This window comes from Bactrocera latifrons, unplaced genomic scaffold (genome assembly GCF_001853355.1).
Source record: "Bactrocera latifrons isolate USDA-ARS-PBARC rearing strain unplaced genomic scaffold, ASM185335v1 scaffold_334, whole genome shotgun sequence".
Classification (NCBI taxonomy): Eukaryota; Metazoa; Arthropoda; class Insecta; order Diptera; family Tephritidae; genus Bactrocera; species Bactrocera latifrons.
Window position 1 is genome coordinate 56,255 of NW_017536973.1, and position 21,657 is coordinate 77,911.

Genomic DNA, 21,657 nt, shown 5'->3' on the forward strand with positions numbered 1-21,657 from the left:
ATATATTAAAAGTCCAATATACAATAATTTGCAATCGTAATAAATGTTGGGTATGTTAATTTAAAATGTCCAAAAATTCTTACTTGGTGCGATCTGGCCATAATGGAAAATGTTATAAAAAACGCTTATTTTGAGGCGCTCTCACACTGGAATAAGTTGGGCATCCCATTATCCCTGGTTTATACAATGGTTAGGTGGCTGCCTGTTTGTAGGTCCGTCTGTGCACGCGATAATTTGCGTAAAAATTGAAATACTTGATGAAACTTGATACACGTATTATTAGTACACCTGTTTTCTTAGAATTTAATATCTTATATGAGTAATTGGGTAATAGGTTAAATGATAATGCTGTCAATATGTAATGCATTATTCTGATGCCTTAAGTCATGTACATATGTAAGGCAGAGCCGTAGTGTAGCTCTTAGAATAACAATGTAAAGCAGAATTTAAGGTAACTCAACCTTTAGTTGTACAGTGAAACCTCCTATAACCGGAAACTAACGGGTCCACAATTTTTGACAGCATATAGGAGAGGACGAATCAAAACTTTACTAAAATTGACACATACACTACTTCTTAAATAAATCAGATTTCTTCGTCATTTGATTTACATATCTCACTTTTATTGTGAGATGTTTCATAGTTACAACAAATTGTACATTTCAAAATGTTTCACCAAATTTTTGACGTACTGAAATCCAGTGTCGTCGTTAATAACAAATTAGAAATCTCGTGTTTGGAGTTGCCAAAAAATTTTGAATTACGTGTAATATTATTTTTTACTTTGTTTATATAATTATTATAACATATTTTTTTAAATTCAGCAAATTGTTGACACAATTTAGAATATTTTGAATAAGCAACAACTAAAAAGTTTAAAAGCACGAGGTTTTATATTTTTTAATTGACATAACTCTCTCGAAAACTATAAATTAGAACTCATWATTTGAGTAACAACACATTTCGGAACATATTTTTCAAATAAATTTAAATAAGTTTCATTAAAATGGGAAGCACTAAATTCAATATTGCTACTGTAATCTGGCCAAGTTACTTTAGAAAGTTCGTAATGAATTTTCTTAAAATTAGCTTTCGCATAGTTGAACCGAGAACAAAGATCTTGTGTATTACTATGAACAAAGTTGTGTATTATATTGTCCAAAGCAGGATAATACCATCACATCGAACAATAGAGAATATTGAAGCGTTATCAACGTAAACCAGATCTAAGAACTTGTCAAACTTGTTTGAAAKTAAATAAATTTGGTTAAGACCCAATTCTGACGTTTCATCTAAAAACTCGTTAAAACAGTAGCGGTAATGATGTAATCATCGATAGATTTCCATGATGCACACGGTAAATTGAAATCTCCCAAAACAATCATCGAATCAGTATTATTAGCCATAGAGAAAACATTAATTATTTAAGAAGCATATACAGCCAATTCTTTTTTACACGGTAGATTCGTTCCTCAAAAATCCGTGTAATAAAGAAACCGTGTAAAAAAAGAAGCGTTTGCTATAGTAAAATGGGGGATACGTTCCGCGTCATCTGAAAACCGTGTAAGATGAAATAACAAACTATATTTACTTCGAAAAACCGTGTAAAAATGTTGAAAACTATAAAATTTCAGATATGCAAAAAAAAATATAAATTGTGTTTTATTGAGCATTAAAACTTAAAATACATAATTCATACAGGTGAAAAATTGGTAAAGCAAGCAAAACACAAGAGAAATCTGTTAAACCAGAATTAAAAATAGAAAAATTTTAATAGAAATAAAGAAAACATATGTACATAATTACATAATTATTCCTCGATACTTGATAACAAGCGCAATTGTTTGCGATGAACTGGAGTAAAGTCGGTAACATCAATGGTGACTTTCGTCCGGTAATAGAGTTTTCAATTGTCGGAGTACTTTCCGAAAGGTCTTGCGCCGTCGACTTTTTACCAAAAAAAACTCAACCGCGTAAAACGAAACTGTGTAAAAAAATAGTTGGCTGTATACGGATAAGTCCGATTGAGGCGGTTTGTAAGATAAAGTTAAGTAGATATGGTCAATATGAGTGCAAATTCGAATACACTAAAATTCTATGAAGTCTGYATGCGGAACATCGACTTCTTCAGATGGAATTGAAGAATGAACAGCAAAAGAGACACCAACTCCTATTCAGCTCAGCCAGTCATATCTAAAGATTTCAAATTCGTTATTGTATATTTCATTATCAACAAGAAACAAGAAAAAACGTTAACTTCGGTTGCACCGAAGCTAAATACCCTTCACATGTGCATTTCTGTTAATAACTATGTGTTCAGTTTGTATGGAAGCTATATGCTATAGTAATTCGTTCTGAACAATTTTTTTGGAGATTATATTGTTACCTTAAGCAGTTATCCATGCTAAATTTCGTGAAGATACCACGTTAAATGCGAAAGTTTTCCATACAAGCCCTTGATTCCGATCGTTCGGTTTGTATGACAGCTGTATGCTATAGTATCCGATCTGAACAATTTTTTCAGAGATTACATTGTTTCTTAGAAAATAATCTATACCAAATTTCGTGAATATATCATGTCAAATGTGAAAGTTTTTCATAGAAGAACTTGATTCCGATCGTTCAGTTTGTATGGCAGCTATATGTTATAGTGTCCGATATCGGCAGTTCCGACAAATGTAGTGCTTCTTGATAAGGAAATGACATTTGCAAAATTTCAAACGTTATCTTAAAAACTGAGGGACTAGTTCGTATATATACAGACAAACGGACATGGCTAAATCGACACAGCTCGACGTTTTGATCATTTATATATTATATATACTTCATAGGGTCTCCGACTTTCTTCTTGGTGTTACAAACTTAATATACCCTGTTCAGGGTATAAAAACAATTGGTTATCAAAGGTAACAACCAATGTAGCGAGCAGATTGAGACGCACTGTGACACACGAATAGTAAGAAACTCGCAACCAGCTATGAACAAAGATGGAAAACGAATAAAAACAAGAAAGAAATTTAAGTAAGCAAAATTTATTTACAGTAACAATTGCACTATTTAAAAATGTAGCTACAAAAACAAATTGAAAATGACTGGTTGGAATAAATCAAAATTAGTCAAAACACAATTCAAGTAAATTGCTTTAATATAACAGTGATACTTATCTTAAAAGTTCACTTAACTCAGATATTTTCACCACAAAAGTTGTAAATACAAGGTGCGTTCCAAACTAAACAGGACTTAAAAAAAACAACAAATGTTTTTTTCGGCAAAATCAATCTATTCAAAATAGTCTCCTTCTGCTTCAATACAGCTTTTTGCACGGTCTAAAAGCATGTTGAATGAGTTTTAGCTTCTACGTCTGCATAACGCTTATTTCCTTTCAAGGGCAAGTGAGTTTTTCCGAAAAGAAAGAAATCGCACGGTAACATATCAGGTCAATACGGGGAGTGGGTAATGGTTAAAATGTGACTTTTGATCAAATAATCTTCCTTCGAATGTTGGATTCTGAGCAATTTTTGGTCGTCAGTCAATTTGTGTGGAAAAAACCGTGCACACTCCTTTCGTAAGCCCAAATGTTCGGTCAAAATGCGATACATCGATCTTTTGTGGAAAAGCTCAATTCCATTTTTAAGAATTTCAATGATGATTTCGGCTGATTTTTGACGAATTCACACACAGTTTCGATGGAATTTCCGGTGGTCACGTATTTTGATTGGCCCACATGTTGATCGTCATTTATGTTCCCAAGACCACTTTGAAAATGTTGAAACCACTCGTGCACTCTGCTACTGAATAGGCAATCATTACCATTATCTTGTTTCATTAATTGAAACGTTGCGGTAAAAGTTTTACCAATTTTAAAACAAAATTTAATGTTGGCTCTTTGTTCGAAGTACATTTTCGCACCAATACACAAACATACTGACACTTAAAACGCAATAACTTCACTTCCAATCAATGCAATGTCATGAAATTCTCACTGGCCAATCGACAAAGATAGCAGACCAGTCGACATATAGATGGCGCCACCAGGGGGCGCTAGATTCAAAAGGTCCTGTTTACTTGGGAAAACCGCTTTTTATAAAGCACTACTTTTTCCGAGTGCACGAACAGATAAAATTTCTTTCTCCAACACATTTAAAATTTCCATTTTTTCTTTGATATAACAACTGAACGTTTTGCGACAATTCGCATGAATCATAAATTTTGATTTTTTCGTGTTATTAGCTACAAATTGTTACAAATAAAACCCCTTACACCTTCACATACTAATACTTGACCTCACAATTTTACATATGGTGTGTGTCCGAGTATGTACACATAYAACTCGTATATACTTAGATTTCGGCTGTTCAGTTTAGTTACTATACATTTATTTCAATTATTGGTCTTCGTTGTCCGCAAAGTAAAAGTTACACCTCCGTTTATCAGAGGTTTTTACTGTTTTCTTTACACTTTCGTTCAGCAATTCAAGTATCTTGTCCGTTATCGAGGGTTCCTCGTCCGCTTACGATAGGCAATGAAAATAAAAGTAAAACTTGGTTCCTGAGTTTTTGTCCTTTTATTGCATGTGTCTGCAAGTAGACGTTTCACTGTACTAATATAAATGCATTTAGTGTTAACTTGTGAGTGCGTGAATTAAATAAATTGAAATATATGTTTAATGTGAGTGTTGCCACATGTGTATATACATGAATGATCAGGATAATGAATCGAGTTGAAATTCTTGTGACTGTCTGGTCATCCGTCCGTYCGTCTGTGCAAGCAATAACTTGTGTAAGAATCAAGACATCATTACAAAGCTTGGTACACGTCTTCCTGGTGAAAAAGGTGAGGAGGAGTTCGAAAATCTTTAAAATGCCATAACTAAGCACTAAATTAAGATATTAAACTGTAATTAAATATAGGGGATTGCTTCAATAAAAGACACCTGTAGGTTTAAAATTATAAAAAAAGATCGTGGTTCCGGCTTTTACGATGTTTAATGTGTATTTCTTCTAAAGCAGTTAAAATGCAATATCCTAATTCGCTCAGTACAAATCGTTTAATCATCTGACGCTGCGAAAATTGAAGAATCCGAATGATTACCCGTGTACTCCACGCGGATAACGGTACTGTTAGAAACTACTAAAAGCGCGATAAATCAACAAATAAATACGCCAGCGACATCAAATTTTACTCTTGGGAAGAGGACTTTATAAAAGCCGGTGAATTGAATTTCAGATTTTTTAAATGAAGAGTTTCGAAAAAAATTTGTGATCTTGTTTAGCTACTCCTCCGATGTAGTTTGAATCTCCTCAATCGTAGCGCAGTCCTTTCAAAGGACTCTTCAGTTTTGGGAACAAACAAATTACAGGGAACCATGCCTGGGGAATGTGGTGTTGACGGCATGATTAATGTTTGTTTTTGGGCAAATTTTCGCGCACCAGCAAGGACGTGATCAAGATGCAACATCCAATTTTTTTCTTTGACAAATCCGGACGATTCTGGCGGACTGTGTGACGCAAATTTCGTATAACTTCCAGGTAATATCTTTTATTGACCGTACGGCTCTTTCGCAAGAGCTCTTGATGCACAACGTTCTTAGCTCATGCGATAACTTCAATGGGGATAATTGGGCTTTGGTTTCCATTTCAGAACCATAAGCCAATGATTCGTCACCAGTTATGATTTTGGTCAAAAGTGATCATTTTTGGCAAAAACTTCGCAGCGATCTGATTGTATCCAAAACATTAAAATCTAATGCCGCGTGAGTTATATTTAATAAATAAAATTAAATAAAAAATATATTCATAAAATTGCATACGAACATGTGCTAGAATATTTACACAATCAGTACAGGTTTTCCTCTAGCCCCAATATACCCGTTATAGTGATTATTGTAAAGTTTGACGTTAAACTTTTAATGTTATATTAATGTGACTTAGCGCTGAATATGAATGAAAGCGATCGGGATCTTGTTTTAGTTTTGCCAACACCTGAAAGTATTTCATGACTGATGCTGAACTTTTAACTAGCAAAGTGGTTGGTACCCCTTTCCAAAAAACCAAATATATATATAATATTTGAAATTACTATTAAATATTATTATACTCTTGCAGCATGTTGCTAATAGTTTTGTTTATCTGAAGGTTATTTGTATGAAATTCGGGCGATTGTCTTTCGGTCTGCCCGTACAGGGATATATTTTTCTTAAAAACTGCTTAAAGTGCGATAAATTAATCACTAAACGCGTCAGATTTATCGGGACCTGTTCGATCGATTTCAAATTCGGTATATAACATTCTTCTGACAATCCTATCTTACAGCGCGAAAATGAAGGAAATAAGCGCGCCAACTGCCTACCTAACACAATTAATTGAAAATAGTATGGCTTTGTGTCAAAACTGACTTGTATCCTATTTATCCGGCTTTGATCCTTACAAGTCGGAGGATGGAATCATGTGTAGAAGTTCACGCAAGTGAGGAAAGTTTTCTGATCGCTATTCACTTGGGAGTGGCCAGAAACGATTCTTTTACATATGACTCAAGCAGCTCACGACTTCCGGTCCTTGACCAAGTATCCTCTGGGTAGCCTAAGAATATCCGTTTGAAGGTGAGCTAAAGTGAGAAGGCGAAACATTCCCTGCATAGGGTTGTGCGCTGGGTTTGGGACCCGCCACGTAAAAAAACCTCCCCAATGACAACGCAACAACAGCCTCGGATGAGAGACCCCACTTTTGATGACGACTATGGCCACTCATAATACCCGTCCTGCTATATGGTGCAGAGGCTTGGACGATGACAACAACTGATGAGTCGACGTTGCGAGTTTTCGAGCGAAAAGTTCTGCGAAAGATTTATGGTCCTTTGCGCGTTGGCCACGGCGAATATCGCATTCGATGGAACGATGAGCTGTACGAGATATACGACGACATTGACATAGTTCAGCGAATTAAAAGACAGCGGCTACGCTGGCTAGGTCATGTTGTCCGGATGGACGAAAACGCTCCAGCTCTGAAAGTATTCGACGCAGTACCCGCCGGGGGAAGCAGAGGAAGAGGAAGACCTCCACTCCGTTGGAAGGACCAAGTGGAGAAGGACCTGGCTTCACTTGGAATATCTAATTGGCGCCACGTAGCGAAAAGAAGAAACGACTGGCGCGCTGTTGTTAACTCGGCTATAATCGCGTAAGCGGTGWCTACGCCAATCAAGAAGAGAAGAAGAAGAAGATCCTTACAAGTTGCTTAAATCTCCTGTTTGGTTACACCCGAGCTTACTTACTTACTTGTTTAACCAAGTTTTATGATGAAAATGTCGTTCAGTGTATGTGTTATATATTTAATAAATTCCATGAATCGTTCTCAAGTATACTTCAGCAGTTTCCAAATTACTGCAACAGCCTCTTTTCTCTGCACCCAATATAAGATAAAGTTTTGCCAGCAGCTGAAGGAATTGCCCGGGGTTAGCCGCTTCTTACTTGTTTAATTTCACCATATTTCTGTGGCTTCTCTAGCATAAGAGTATTCGAATTCTGGGAAGAATTACAAAAAATATGCGAGTTTATGTTCTTATTGTTACCGCCTTATCATATTAGCTTCAAAGTAATGGCTAAAATTAGTACAGTTCTTATTTTCGTCATTTAAGATGCAGATGAGAGGACCTTGAACTGTTTTTAGCATATGAATTAAGTATGATTATACATATCACCATCTCCAAAATGAAACTAAATTAAACGCATAATGTTTGAGTTGAGTTGAGTTTGTTTATTTTATTAGGAGCAAATTGAGTTGTACAATTGTATATTATTATTCGATTTAGATATAGATTTAGATTAGAACAGCATAGTTTTACAGTTACATTAATCTATTTTATATTTGAGGGTTAACAATTTTTGAATACTTCTTTACTCATATTTGAATTACCATGCAGTGAATATCTATATACATATGTATGTACCAATACCGGAAATTCTAGATCTATCAAAGAGATTAAATGACATTTTATCGGTTGTTACTAACAACTATACAATTTTGTTTACGGGTTGAAAATAAGGAATATTTGTAAATAATGCAACAATCGTCTCATCTAAAATGTTTGCGAATACAAAAGTGATAAGAAGAGAACATTTTAGACAAAAGGATTGGCATTCACAATTTTAGCGCTGCATACAAGTTATCATTATTACAGTTAAATCACTTGCATGACCAGCTTGACTTTTGATGATTCGAAAGGTCATCGATTTTGGCTGTTTTCAGTAAACGTTCAAGAACTTAAGGACATTTTTGCCTTCATTTTACTCGTGTTTTGGCGACAACAAAATGTGTCCACAATTGAGGGGATACAGAGTGTAGTTACATTATATTTTTTCATTCGATAATGTTTGCGATTAGCCCTTGTAAGTTTTCTTTCGTAACCATGTTGTGTCTTAGTTGTTATAACAATTTAATTGTAGCCATTGTGTTTTTTTGTTTCTTTGACTATTTCTTTTGAATTTGTTTTTTCTGTAGTTTCCTTATAAGCTGAACACTCAAAACTTGTTGTTCGCTTTACCACTCAAAATATTAATCATACATAAAAAGATCAAGTTGTTTTCGAAATTTGTTCGAATCTCTAAAATATTAGTAGTGTCTTTAATTTATTTCATTTTAGCTGCCTCAATAATTTTTCGATTATTTACTTTTCCATTGCTTACATATGTACATACCTACATATATATGAGTGTATGCATTTCGCTTTTTGGCACGTGGGCACAAAGCTCTTTTTCGTTCCTTGCGTATTTAAAGCAATTACACTGGGTATCCCCCCTGATGATTCTTTACCGCACAATCAAATAGTATTTGATTTCGCAAGGCAATCTCTCTGGACAGATCCCAACTACATATTTTGAAAATCATTGACGCCGAAGAAATTTCGAAAGTGAGTCACACAGTATTTGTTAGTGCCAGAGAATATCAAAACATTTGTGTGTACAATGATGATTTAGTGGTAAACTACCGAAATAGTGAAGCTCTTCTGAACTGGACTGAATTGAATTTACTCATAATAACAATTTCGATCCCCATCCGCTTTTGCCTATGAATTAGTCAAAACTTTAAAGAAACTGTATAAAATGAAAACGTAATCGCTAAGAAATATTAATGCATGTTTGAATACGTGTGTTGCGGAGGAAAATCTCTTTAGTACCTGCGTTCCTAAAAATCGATATCAAAACGAGTTTCGTTAGCTTGGCGAATTTTCATAAAAATACGTATATGTCGTCATTTTACAGTTAGATTTTGGCGAGAAATATATATGAATTTTTGTATATACCTATGTACATGTGTGTTTATAGTATATCATTTGGTTAGGTTGAGATGAAACCATTATGCGTTTCACCAAATTTGTTGCCGTTGATCGAGAACATGTAATTGTCGGTATATGCAGCAAGTAAATTTGAGAGCAATTTCGCTATAAATTTAATATTTTCTTATTCTTCAAACGCTGTCTTTGCAATCGCATCCTTTAGTTTTGTCGCGGTCTTGCTGATGGTTTCTTTGGTTGCTGTCTGCCATGTTCAATAGATATATGTATTGTAATTTCATTTGCAGCGGCCTCATGTCATTAGCTTGGCCAAATGGGCGGGTTGGCAGTGATTGGGGGGTGGAATAGTTGAATACGATAGCAAGATAGAGTGCCTTGTGAATGAGGTTGGGCTGCTGTTGGCTTGTTGGCTAAAGACTGCGCATGGCCTTAGTGTGAGTTTGAACGTTTTTTGGGGTTTATATTTTATTGATAGCAATTACTGCGACTGCTGCTGGTTCATAAATTTATTATGGAAAGTTTAAATGCTGCTCTGTGTGATTTTGTAGCTTATGCTGTCGAAGCTGATACACATTGCTATTTTTGGATTGTTGCTCAATAGCAAATTTGATGTTGTCGATGATGTTGAGATATGTAATGTATGTATGTGCTTGTGTGTTCGTTTGTAAGTATTTGGTTCTGAAAGATTGCATAAAAACCGCTTGACTGCCAGTCTGACGGTGAACCTGATTTCAATCTGCGGCGTGCGTTGTTTTATTCTTGTTTATTTATTTGATGAAAGTTCGTCGTAAATATTTTTCTGAGGGTTCTTTTGCCACAACTACGCTTTTGTTTCCACACTTATGGAATTGCTCGAGTTCAATTTGTTTTTGATGTTGTAGTTTTTGATATTTTTTATGCTATGCTATTAACTTCCGCATATGTGTGATGATTTGTGAGTAAAACAAATGCCCGTATATTAATCCAGATTTACAGATTTTCTTCAAGAAATTTGACCACAATTTAAGAACGTTGCCAAAGTTGAATTTTCTTTTTGAATGATTTTAATATTATGACGAAGGATACAAATTTTGTAGAGATGCGGTAGTCATCGTTTTTGATGTAATTCAGGAGTTGAGTTTGATACGAATTTGAACGTTTTTTTTGTTTGTTTTGAAGGTTCAGTCGAATGAACGAGCTYTTTGTTTATCCGCTTGGTTAAGTAATTGAATGAGACTTTCAGTTTTTGACATTTTTAGATTTCAGTGCTGCTTGTCTTCGGTTGATTGACTATCGCCCAATATGGTAGTTTTAGAGATTTGATTCAATTACTTTCTTTAGATATTGTATAATGTTTAACCACTCTGTTAGTCTTTCAAAAGATATTTTTTCTGGACTTATCAGTCAATATCTCGCACTTTCACAACCATTTTGAATAGCAGTGTCTACCATATTTCCATTAGAAAATTTAACTGGTTTAAGAACTTGAATTTACTGCTAAATAAAGTGTTTTCTTATTTAGAATTTTGTTTTGTTTGCTGCTATTTTAAGATGACTTTGCCTTGTTGAGCCGAGTTGCTTGCCAAAGTGGATTTTTTATTGCGTTTTCCGGGGAGTTGTAATGAGCTTTGTAGTTGACTAATGCTAGAGGAGTATGAATTTGAAAWTTTCTTGCGTTTGTCGCATAACGACTTCCGTTCTGCCGCATAGGGTAATTTATGACTCTGTTAATATGTATAATAATGTGCTCTTTATTGTCACTTTAATTTTGTTTTATAGGTCGCTGCTGGTAGTCATTGTTGCATACAAATATTTTCTACAATTTKGATATTCGAGTATGCGAGAATTTAAATTTTTGTAAGAGCGTCAATTTTGTTTTCTCACAGAGTTGCTTTTTTTCAGTTTAATTAAAATTTATTTAAAGGAATTTATTTTTATTTTTCGTCAGATGGAAACAATGTTGCTTCGAATAATTAATTAAGAGTTAAATTAGCAATCAAAATGTGTTTTTTGTTTCTTTGGGTAAGATATACTCGAAGACGCTACGTTTACACATATTCGTGCTTTGATTTATTGAATTTTAAATCTTTTTTTCTTGTTATTCACATCGTCAAAAATGCCAAAGATAAATGCGTAGCCGCTTAGATCGATGAATTTGGAAAAGTCTAAAAGTAAATGTTTAAATTATTAAATTTTAAGTTTCTTACATAAATACATATGTATATTGCTTTCTTTATGACGTTATGTGCTATCATTTGCTCTTTAATAAATTACTGATTCAAAATTTAGAAACATGGAAYTATTTTTTGGATAATTAGGAGTAAATTTTTTGTATTCCGTTTTTCATTTCAAATATTTTTTAATTTAGCTATTATCTTTTAAAACATACATGTACATAAGTCCATGTATGTAATATATATGTACATACATATACGTCAGTCCTCCAAAATCACAAATTATTTTTCCTAAACTTTTGAAACTTAAATGGCTTAAAACTTTTGTAAGATAATCAAATATAGTATATTATTATTAATAAAAATTATAAAAGTATTTTAATTTGTGAATTAAAACATTTGCATTTTGTTAATTTATAATAATTTATATTTGATATTACTTTAGGATTTAGGATCTATAAAARTAATTTTAAGCGGTTTTAGTAAGCTGCCGAAGTGTTTTTTTTTGTCTAAAAATAACTAACTCCATCAAATTATATGATTACCGCAAATTCAAAACTTTAAAAAATTAAATTTATTTTTAAAAATCATAATGAAATCATTAATTTTACGACTTCTTTTCACAGAACTCAAAATTTTGCAAATAGTTAATTTCGAAATTTGAATTTAGTAAAATTGTTTGAAAAACGAAAGTCACCGTTTTTGCTTAACTAAATTTATTTCATATAAAAACAGATTTTGCATTTAATTTATTAAAATTGAACGAAATATTTTTTGATCAAATATCAATCTTGATTATAAAATCTGAAAATTTTGAATTATTTCATCGAAAATAAGTTTTTTTTATCTTAGTTATATTAATATTTTAATTGAATTAAATTAATTATTTTTGTACTTAAGCTCAAAAGTTATTTTGAAATTTTAAATTTTGAAAAGATTTACTTTAAAGTAAATAATTTTCTTTTTTTGAATGCGAAGTTTTGACAAGATTTGGTGTTCTTAATATAGCGTAAAGTGCTTGGATTCAAATTCTTTGYATTTAATTGAAATAACTTCAAAAGGACTATCTAATTTAAAARTTTCGCTTAAGAATAATGGAAAAAGGAGAGAAAATATAAGACTTTTTAGTTATTTAGCTGATTTAAAATTTGTTCAAAAGAAAATTTTCAATTAAATGATTTTATCCGATGTAAATTGTTAATATCTAATCGAAGCGCTTTCAGCTTTTAATGGCAACTTCAAAAGTTGTAGTGACTACATCCGCACATCTTAATCTTGCAGATGACTAAACATTTCAAACTTATAAATTTTAGTGAGCGCGAAATATAAGAATTGGAACATCGTGAAATATTTAGCAGCATACGGTCATTAAAATGAATAAAATAAAAAAAAGAGTTTTTTTTTAGAGGTCAAGTGTTAAGGACGTATTTTGGGCTTTTGGCTTTGTATAAAAATTTCTTTTAACATTTTGCATATTTCTTGAATATCATAAACCTTAAAATTAAAAAATTCGATCGCTTTTGGTTCAATCACTTCAATATTAGCAAATTGCTAAAAGAATTTTTTTCAAGTCTTCGGATTTTTTCATTTTAGTTTAGATTGTCAGTCTATTTCATTCTTCAATGACATCTAAGAAGCGGCTGCCATTTTATTTCAAACGAATTTCTGCGTAGTGGTAATATTGGAGGAGAGGAAATAGTGGTGGAAATATCCACAACAAATTTGAGTAAATAAAGGATTCACTAACTTTTTGCGTATAAATAGTACCATACATGCTCAAAATAAAAATATATTTTTAAACCATAACTATTGCAAGTTAATTTTTGGTAAATTTCATTTTTTCTGCAGCTTCTTGGATGTCCTTGAAAAACTTGAATGCACTGTTTTGGTGTGGACATATTTTGGTATTTGGTTTCTAATAATAATTTTTCTTGAACTACATTATTTATGTATGTGTATGGCTTAAAGTACATTCGCTGTGGATTACCCTGTAGAAAGCGTTCTGTTTCCGCCGATACTTTCTGAACGCTCAGGCTTTTTGTATGGTTCGCGCCATTTTTCTTTTTTTACTTTTTGGTTACAATACAAATTGTGATTATGACGGTAGCTCACCTCAATTTTGGATTTCCGTGTTATGTTAATATTTATATCCATCACGCTGTTATATTTATATGCAATGCGAATTAACCGGTAGCAATTTAGTCACAGCCAAAACACTAGCCAAAACTATCCAAAATCTATGCATTGCATTTCAACCATATTACAAAGCACAACATTTGTTTCGTTGGCTTTTGTTCGAATTGAAAGCTGTGTTGGTGAGAGAGTTGATGTTGATTCTTAAAAGTATTGCCACTGTTGTGCATGGGGTTGAAGAGATCTGCCTACAAGCTGTGGTAATGCCTTTATCTCTGCTCTCTTGAGTGTCCTTTACAGGGGAAGATAGCATCTCGTGTTTGTATGGAACTGCAGTAGTAGTTGTATACGGACGGAGTAATTTATCTTTGCATGGATTTTATCTGGTTCTCCGCCRTTTCTCCTGCGCATTTCCCCGAAAAAGGCACACTTCTTCGCCTTTATATGACGCGAGTGAGAGTATCTAAATATTACTTTCGTTTTGCTACCAAATGTTAGTCAAATTCTTCATCGATGCTTCAAAGTTAATGGGAAATGCTCAAAACAGATTTTGTATGATGTATGTATGAAGAATTGGAAATTTTAATATAACGAAGWTGAGATGTTTTGTTGAGTTTCAATTGATCGTGTTTAGCGTACCCTCCTTTGGGTAATTAAAGAGATCCTGGGAAATAAAACGTAAGAACGTGTTATTGCGAGCAGCAACAGAAAAAAAAAAAATGCGAAAAGCGGGATATTCAATATTGAAAATGTAAACTGGTTGAAAAATATAATATTTTTCTCTTTTTAAGAAGAATTTCAAAAGAGTCYTCATTATTAATGGTATGCATCACAAATAAATCACAAGAAGATTTCGAAAAGACTTCTCAAGCAATTTAAATGGCGCATTAAACTCTGTATTAACTATCAACACTGACGTAATTATGTAATTATTGTATTGTACTATTTTACTGCTCTTACCTGTAAATGGAAAAATAGTATATTAGATTTAAATTCTCTTTTACTTTCTTTAGAACACAGTATGATTTGATTCTGGAGCATTGCCCTTGGAACTGACTTTCGTTCAATTATTCATCTTGAAAATTATATACTTATTGCTGTTTATTTTTAAAACTTTGTAGATCAATATATTTATTAATTGTTAAATTTTCCGTAAACTGTTTATTTTTTGTTTGCTTAAATGTTCTTCACGTTTTATTGAGTTTTTGTTTTTAATTATTATTTTTGAGATTTAAATTTGTATTCAACTGTTACTTAATATTTAATAAACGTGTATCTAATTTTTGTTATTGCAATTTAGCACTTGGTTCAGGAACACATTAGCCAACGTTGATGGGTTAAATTCACTCGAATATATTCCAATACAACGCCAGGATCTGTGTGATCCTGCCACGTCGACCCAATCCACTATGATGTTGGCTGATGTTGAGTGTTTGAAGATCGAAATGAAACTGATCGTAACTGCGCAAAACCTGGGCTTATAAAGTGCTCGGGACAATAGAACGACGGCCACATAAAAAGTRCACAAACGCAAGGACGTTTAACACATACGCACAAGGACAATGGGCAATGGACAATAAGGCAGACACAGTTGATATTCCCTTGCCTTTGAAACTTGAAATACATGTTTATCGTAGCAAAACAACAGATCACAACGAATTTGTATAAAAGTTCAATGATTTTGCTTTATGCTTAATAGAGAACGGTAAATGTTTGGTGGTGTGAAAGTATGCATAMGTTTAATGCACAGCTAGCGCACGGCAGAGCACACCTGGACCAAAAGTTGGACCAGCATCAATTACTGGCACCCGTGTTACTACACAATAGAAGTTTAGATAAATTAAAACCAGTTGTGCTTGTTGTACAGAAGGGTAACGGCATTTTCGCTTTAAATCCTTGACCATTGAACTGCCTACCGCTTTTCAATATTCCGTACGGAATGAATAAACATGAGAATATAATATAATAAAAAATATGTGTCTACTTTTTGGGAAGAAAGGCAATAATTTGTCTGTGTGGCATAAGAAACTGGTTTCCTGGTTGATCGAGATTTTTTAATATGCCCGAGAGGAAAAAACATTGCGATGCTATTTATTGTTTTTTGAATCGCCTGTACCTTTAGTACTCACTTTACAACTGCAAATTATTTACACTGTGTAGCAGTGAAAATTTATTTTTTCTTCATATAATATAATCTAACTAAAGTTCTATAATAAGAATTTACAATTTGATTTAATATATGTATATGCTTAGAATTCGCAGTTAAATTATAAGTTTTGGAACGGGGCTTGAAAAATAAAAATTTTGACATTCACACAAATTAATCTATATATGTATATATCACGCTTTGTACCATCACATTTTTGTATTAGGCGAATGGGTGTCGTGCAGTAATCTACTTCCTTAAAARTATATTATTAGGAACATACCCAATATAAATATATGAATGATGTTACCAAATATCCCAAATCCTTCTGCTAATTAATGCGCTTTCGAAAAACTTCGTCAAATAAAATCGAGAATGAAGCATTTTCCAACCCAATTCTTTAACTGAATATTACTCTCGAATTTTGCAAGAATCAAAGCAGGGGAAATACCTTCAGGTTTATGTTAAAAATGTTAAGAAAAATTCAACATTAACTATTCGGCGAAACATTGTATGAATTCCAATCCTATTTTACATAACATAGTTAATATAATATTAATTTCAATATATATTTCGTGTACTAAATATTTCTGGTAAAAACAACTCATTTAACTCAAACGATATATGTATATGCATGCCATTAAAGTATGTATATAAGAAAAAGTTAGCCTCAGAAACCGAAATTAATACAAAAAATAAGGTGAGATTTGAATTTAAACTGCGCGCGTCGAAGGATTTCAAGAATTATTTTTTTTTTAGGTTGGTAGTACTGTCAGTCACATTTATGTCMAATTTCATATCAAAATATTCATCAGTGTTTGAGATACGTGTCGTTTTGTGAGCTGCTAAAAGTGAGTTTTCGTTTTTTGCAATGTCGAAATTTGTTGAGCAAAGAATTTGCATTAACTTTTGTTTACGGAATCCGTTTTCTGCTACGGATACGTTGAGGATGGTGCAGAAAGCCTTTGGTGATGAGGCTATGTCTAAAAAAAAATGTTACAAGTGTTGTAGTGAGTTCAAAGCCGGCCGTGAACGTGTCGAAGACGAAGAGCGTTCAGGGCAACCATCAACCTCAACCGACGAAGCTCACGTTCAGCAAATCAAAGATTTGGTGTTGAAAAACCATCGATTAACAATTAGACACCTTGCTGATGAAGTTGGCATATCGAAAGGCTCAGCCAATACCATATTTAAGGATGTTTTGGGAATCAAGCGCTTCAAATCTTGACTGGTACCGAAAACATTGAATTTTTTGGAAAGAGGCGTCGCGTTGAAGTGTGTGAAACGATGCTTTCCGACTACCATAGTGTCGTGAAACGCATTACAACAGGCGATGAGACTTGKATCTATGCTTACGATCCCGAAACAACCGATCAATCGAGCGAATATCGTGCCAAAAGAGAGCCGAGACCAAAAAATCGCGAAAAAGTCACTCAAAAATCAAGGTCATGTTGACTGTTTTTTTCGATTATCGCGGTGTAGTGCATTATGAATTCCTTCCAACCGGTCAAACAGGCAACAATGAATATTATTTGAACGTTATGCGCCGTTTGCGTAACTCTATCCGCCCAAAAAGGCCGGAATTGTGGAAAGACAATTTTTGGTTTTTACCACGATAATGCACCATCCCATACTGCCCTCATAATTCGTGATCATTTCGCCAAAAACTCAACCCATATGGTTCTGCAACCACCGTATTCACCTGATCTGACGCCGTGCGACTTCTGGCTGTTCACCAAGCTCAAAAGACCGCTCCGGGGACACCGTTTTTATACGATATTCAAGCCGCAGCGAAGACGGAACTGAAGGCCATCCCGGAAAGTGACTACAACCAGTGTTTCGAAGATTGGAAAATCCGTTGGCATAAGTGCATTGAATCGGGAGGGGACTACTTTGAAGGGGATGAAATCGATTTGGAAGAATAAGTAAAGAATTTTCATAATAAATACAATGTCAATTATTTTATGCATAAAATTCAACTACGAAGTCATACGTCAACATCAATAACATGTAAGGAAGGACAAAGTTCAATTGCAATCGAACATTTTCTACTTTTGCAACTTACAAGAATCTTAASGTGCAAGCCCTGAACCAGAGGATCGGAATCCAAGCAATTATATATATGTGTGTATGTTTATATATTATATATACCACCTCCATAACTCATAAATATATATTTACGCCAATACTACAAACTATTTATATGCCACATACATATGGAGTAAAGTCAGAGGAATATTATATAAGGAGGCTTTTTTCAAGTTTTCGCCCAATTTTATCCATTTTATCCACAAATATACACTGTCATGAGTAAAACACGCTCTTTCATTTTCATTGAGATAATTCACATATCGGGAATTATTGACGCGATTCAACCCATTTTTGATACGTAGAGATACTATTGTCAGGAAATTCTGAATTCTGATTCTCTCTGAATTTCAATTYTATATCCCATACATTGATATTCRTTGTGAATAAAATGTGTGTAATTGGGCGAAAACAAAGAAAATAATAATAATGTTAAATAATTTTGTGGATTATTTATGATTTCTGGATGTAAATCGGGAAATGTAAACGTAAATTAAAATTATGTCAATGTGTCTTTAGGAAAATTCTGGATATGTTCAACTTGCAGTATAAATACTAAATTCAGTCGAAATCGGACGAGCTGGTCTCAAGATGTAATATCCTATTACAGTTCTTTATTTTGTTTTAGTTATGACGTTTTATAGGTTTTCGATTATTACGGCCTTATTAGATGGCCTCTGCCTTACTTTTTTGCCAAGGAACATGGGTAGAAAGTTTCATCAAGATATCTCAATTTTTACTCAAGTTATAGCTTGCACGGACGGACGGACCGGCAGTCTTCCCGACTTTAACTTGTCTCATCATCCTGATCATTTATATATACATAACCCTATATCTATATCGACTAATTCTAGGCCTCTGTAGCAATAGATTGCAAGAGCATAAAAATATCGGCATAATATTATTGAAGTATCACCTAACTATATTGATCAACATAAAGTGTTTAAAATCAGGTGAAAGTAGGAAATAATTATATCCATTCTATTTGAGATTGGATAATTATACTGGTTGCACTAACTTTTGACATACTGCCGATATAATAAGCCAAGGGATGGTATTTGAGGATTTATTTTGAAAATGGCATTTTCTGAAAATTATAATTGCACAGGGCTAAAATAATTTTATTGCCCTAGATATGCAGCTGTTGACAGCTAATTAGAAAGCTCCCTTCTTTGTAGGTGGTTGATGAGTATAATGAAAACAATTTTTCATATACCGTTATTTATATTCCTGAAAGTCTTGCATTGTTCGTGTAACTCTATTTACTACTAAATTCACTCTGTTCTGTAGTTGAGAAGTTAAAGTTCTTTAAATTTATTCCCAGATAGTAAATGCGTTACGATATAGAAGGTGAATTAAGTGCGACAGCTAATTAGAAACAGTTGTTTAAAGAATAAAAATTCCTCAAGATGTTAATTTTTATTAATAATATTATTGATTAATAGTAAGGGTGTGTTTCAGAGTTGTGGTTTAAAATGTGTTATTCAAGTTTTTAATGAGGAAAAGCTGCAGCTGTACACCTACCCTTCGCAGCTAAAACTTCTACAGAAATATACCGCAGAAATTCTACGTGAAGTTCAAGACGAATATATTCTGCAAATATCTAAGAGAACAATTGCCCGGCGTTTGGTCGAATCTGGACTTCACGACAAGGCAGCACTCAGGATCTGAAGTAGTGTAGGTCTATTCCATAAGATTGATTGAATTTTAAACAAGGAGAAAAACGTCGGCATGCTAAAAAATGGCATGTTGCCATGGGCTGAGGAAAATTTTCCTGTTATAAGGAAGCTAACAATTCACGTATGCTATAATATGATATGTTAAGTTGACACCAAAGTTTTTTAATGAAATTTCTGTAAAAGTTTTGGAGAGGGAGTCGTTCAGCTCAGACTTAAAYCCTATAGAACATCTCTGGCTGATGTTAAAGGAACCATATGCACCAAAAATATCGTAAAAATGAATGTTCTTTGTGATGAAATTAGAATGGCAAGCAACACCTTTGGTGCGCTGTCAGAGTCTTATAAGATAAATTCGGAGTCAATGTGAAGCAATATAAAATGATCGCATCCATCTCTTTTACATTATACTTTCAAAGAGTATTCGATAATTTACCCAGACGACTGCGGGGATATGTATCTAACTTTGTAATCATATTTGCCAATAGAGTTAGAAAGTATCTGAGCCTATTTTTTATAATTTCATCATAATGTAGAGCTTTATGATTTCTTAGGATATATCAGCGTTCCCAAGCCTTAATTTCCTGAACATTCATAAACTTAATAAAATCTGCTGTTTAATTAATTCTCATTTGAGGACCAGTAATTATTCAAACTTTTAACTTTCTTTTCTCTTGCTTCTTAGGGCATACCAATGTATTAGGAATTTCAAAAGGAAAATCTTGATAGTGGGGATCACAWGACGCTTGTATGTGTGAAAGAGGTGCGCAGAACCTTTATCATGACTGGAGAAATATGTTATATTGGTAATAAGCCGATAATTGTGCAGTTATTATAAAAACGGAGCATCTTCAATACTTTCATGAATAAATTCCAAATCTGAAAAGTTGAAAATAAAAATATGCTAACATATCCAGGGAATAAAATAAAATGTTTTTTATCATCTTAATTCGATTTTTTAACATTAAATGTTTATTTTTTACTTATGAACGACTTTACTTATACTATGTATGTATAGGCACACATATATAGATATATATAGATATACACATGTATGCATTATACTAGTATACGTATCATTGAAATTCTTTGATCTTAATAGACCCAAAAGACTTCCTCATACATATGTACATCTTTTGTATATTCAACAAGTAGGGGATTGAAAAGCAGACCATTGCTAATGCAGCGGTAACTTCGCTGAATTCAGATGCTTATATGAATCTATGTACTACATACCAATTACTCACAACCCCCGGTCACCGCACGCGAAAGTTGGCTCTTCTGCAGGCGTCTCAGTCTACAGCAAATACTCTGCCGCGCAGCCACTTTGTTCTGTYACATATTTGAAATGCTATTAACCCCTATGGTTTTTTGAGTCGAGGTTAGAGGTTGTGTTAGAACTCTGTGCAWTGACATTGCATGCCCTCATATTTCGCGGGTATATGTATGTGTTTGTAATTATACTCATACACATATATGTATGTGCCAAAATTCGTATTTGGGCCATTTCGTTCACAATTGTACATATGCGCCAATTAGTAGTGTGTGGCAATTGTGAATTGCTATCATCATTTTGTGTTTTATATCTTATTTTTGAATTTACAGTTCATAAGTATTGGTGTAAGTTATTGATAGCCAAAGCCTCCGATGTTGGTTGTCCATACTTGTATGACGTCTAGTCGATATCAACAGCACTTTTATTGGCGTTGGCAAAGGAACTTGTGTCGAATGATTAACAATAATGCTTTAGACACAAAGGCGACTGCAAGACATGACATTCTTGAGCAGTTTGAAGATGGCGATAGATTAGGTAACTCATACACTATACTAMTACTACTTCGTTGTTGCCGTAATAAAACCTTTCTATGGAAAGAAATTTAAATATTTTGCAAAAAAAGTAAATTTGTTTTAAATTATCAATTCGAATTACAATTGAAATATCGGAACTATTTTATGGTTTTATGCAATTATCTAAATACTTTAAAATTCGGCCATATTTGAACTATGCAACACGCGTGTTCATGTCGAAAACCGCTTCTAAACTGTTTTCGCATAGATCAACTCAGCGCTCAGGTCAAGCTGACCGAGCTTCTACTTCGCGGTRCCTGAGCGATTTCGTATAAAAATGTACACGCACAGTTTTGAAGCTGATTCCTCGCATTCGTCAGCTTTAGAA

General features: G+C 33.5%; 1 long non-coding RNA gene across 1 annotated transcript; it reads right to left on the minus strand.

Moving 5' to 3' along the window:
• Positions 1-8,161: 8,161 nt before the first annotated feature.
• LOC108971276 lies at positions 8,162-14,721 on the minus strand. Its single transcript, XR_001993537.1, has 3 exons — positions 14,532-14,721; positions 13,551-14,235; positions 8,162-11,429 (listed from the first exon to the last, which is right to left on the minus strand). It is a non-coding gene; the product is annotated as an uncharacterized LOC108971276 (long non-coding RNA).
• Positions 14,722-21,657: the final 6,936 nt, after the last annotated feature.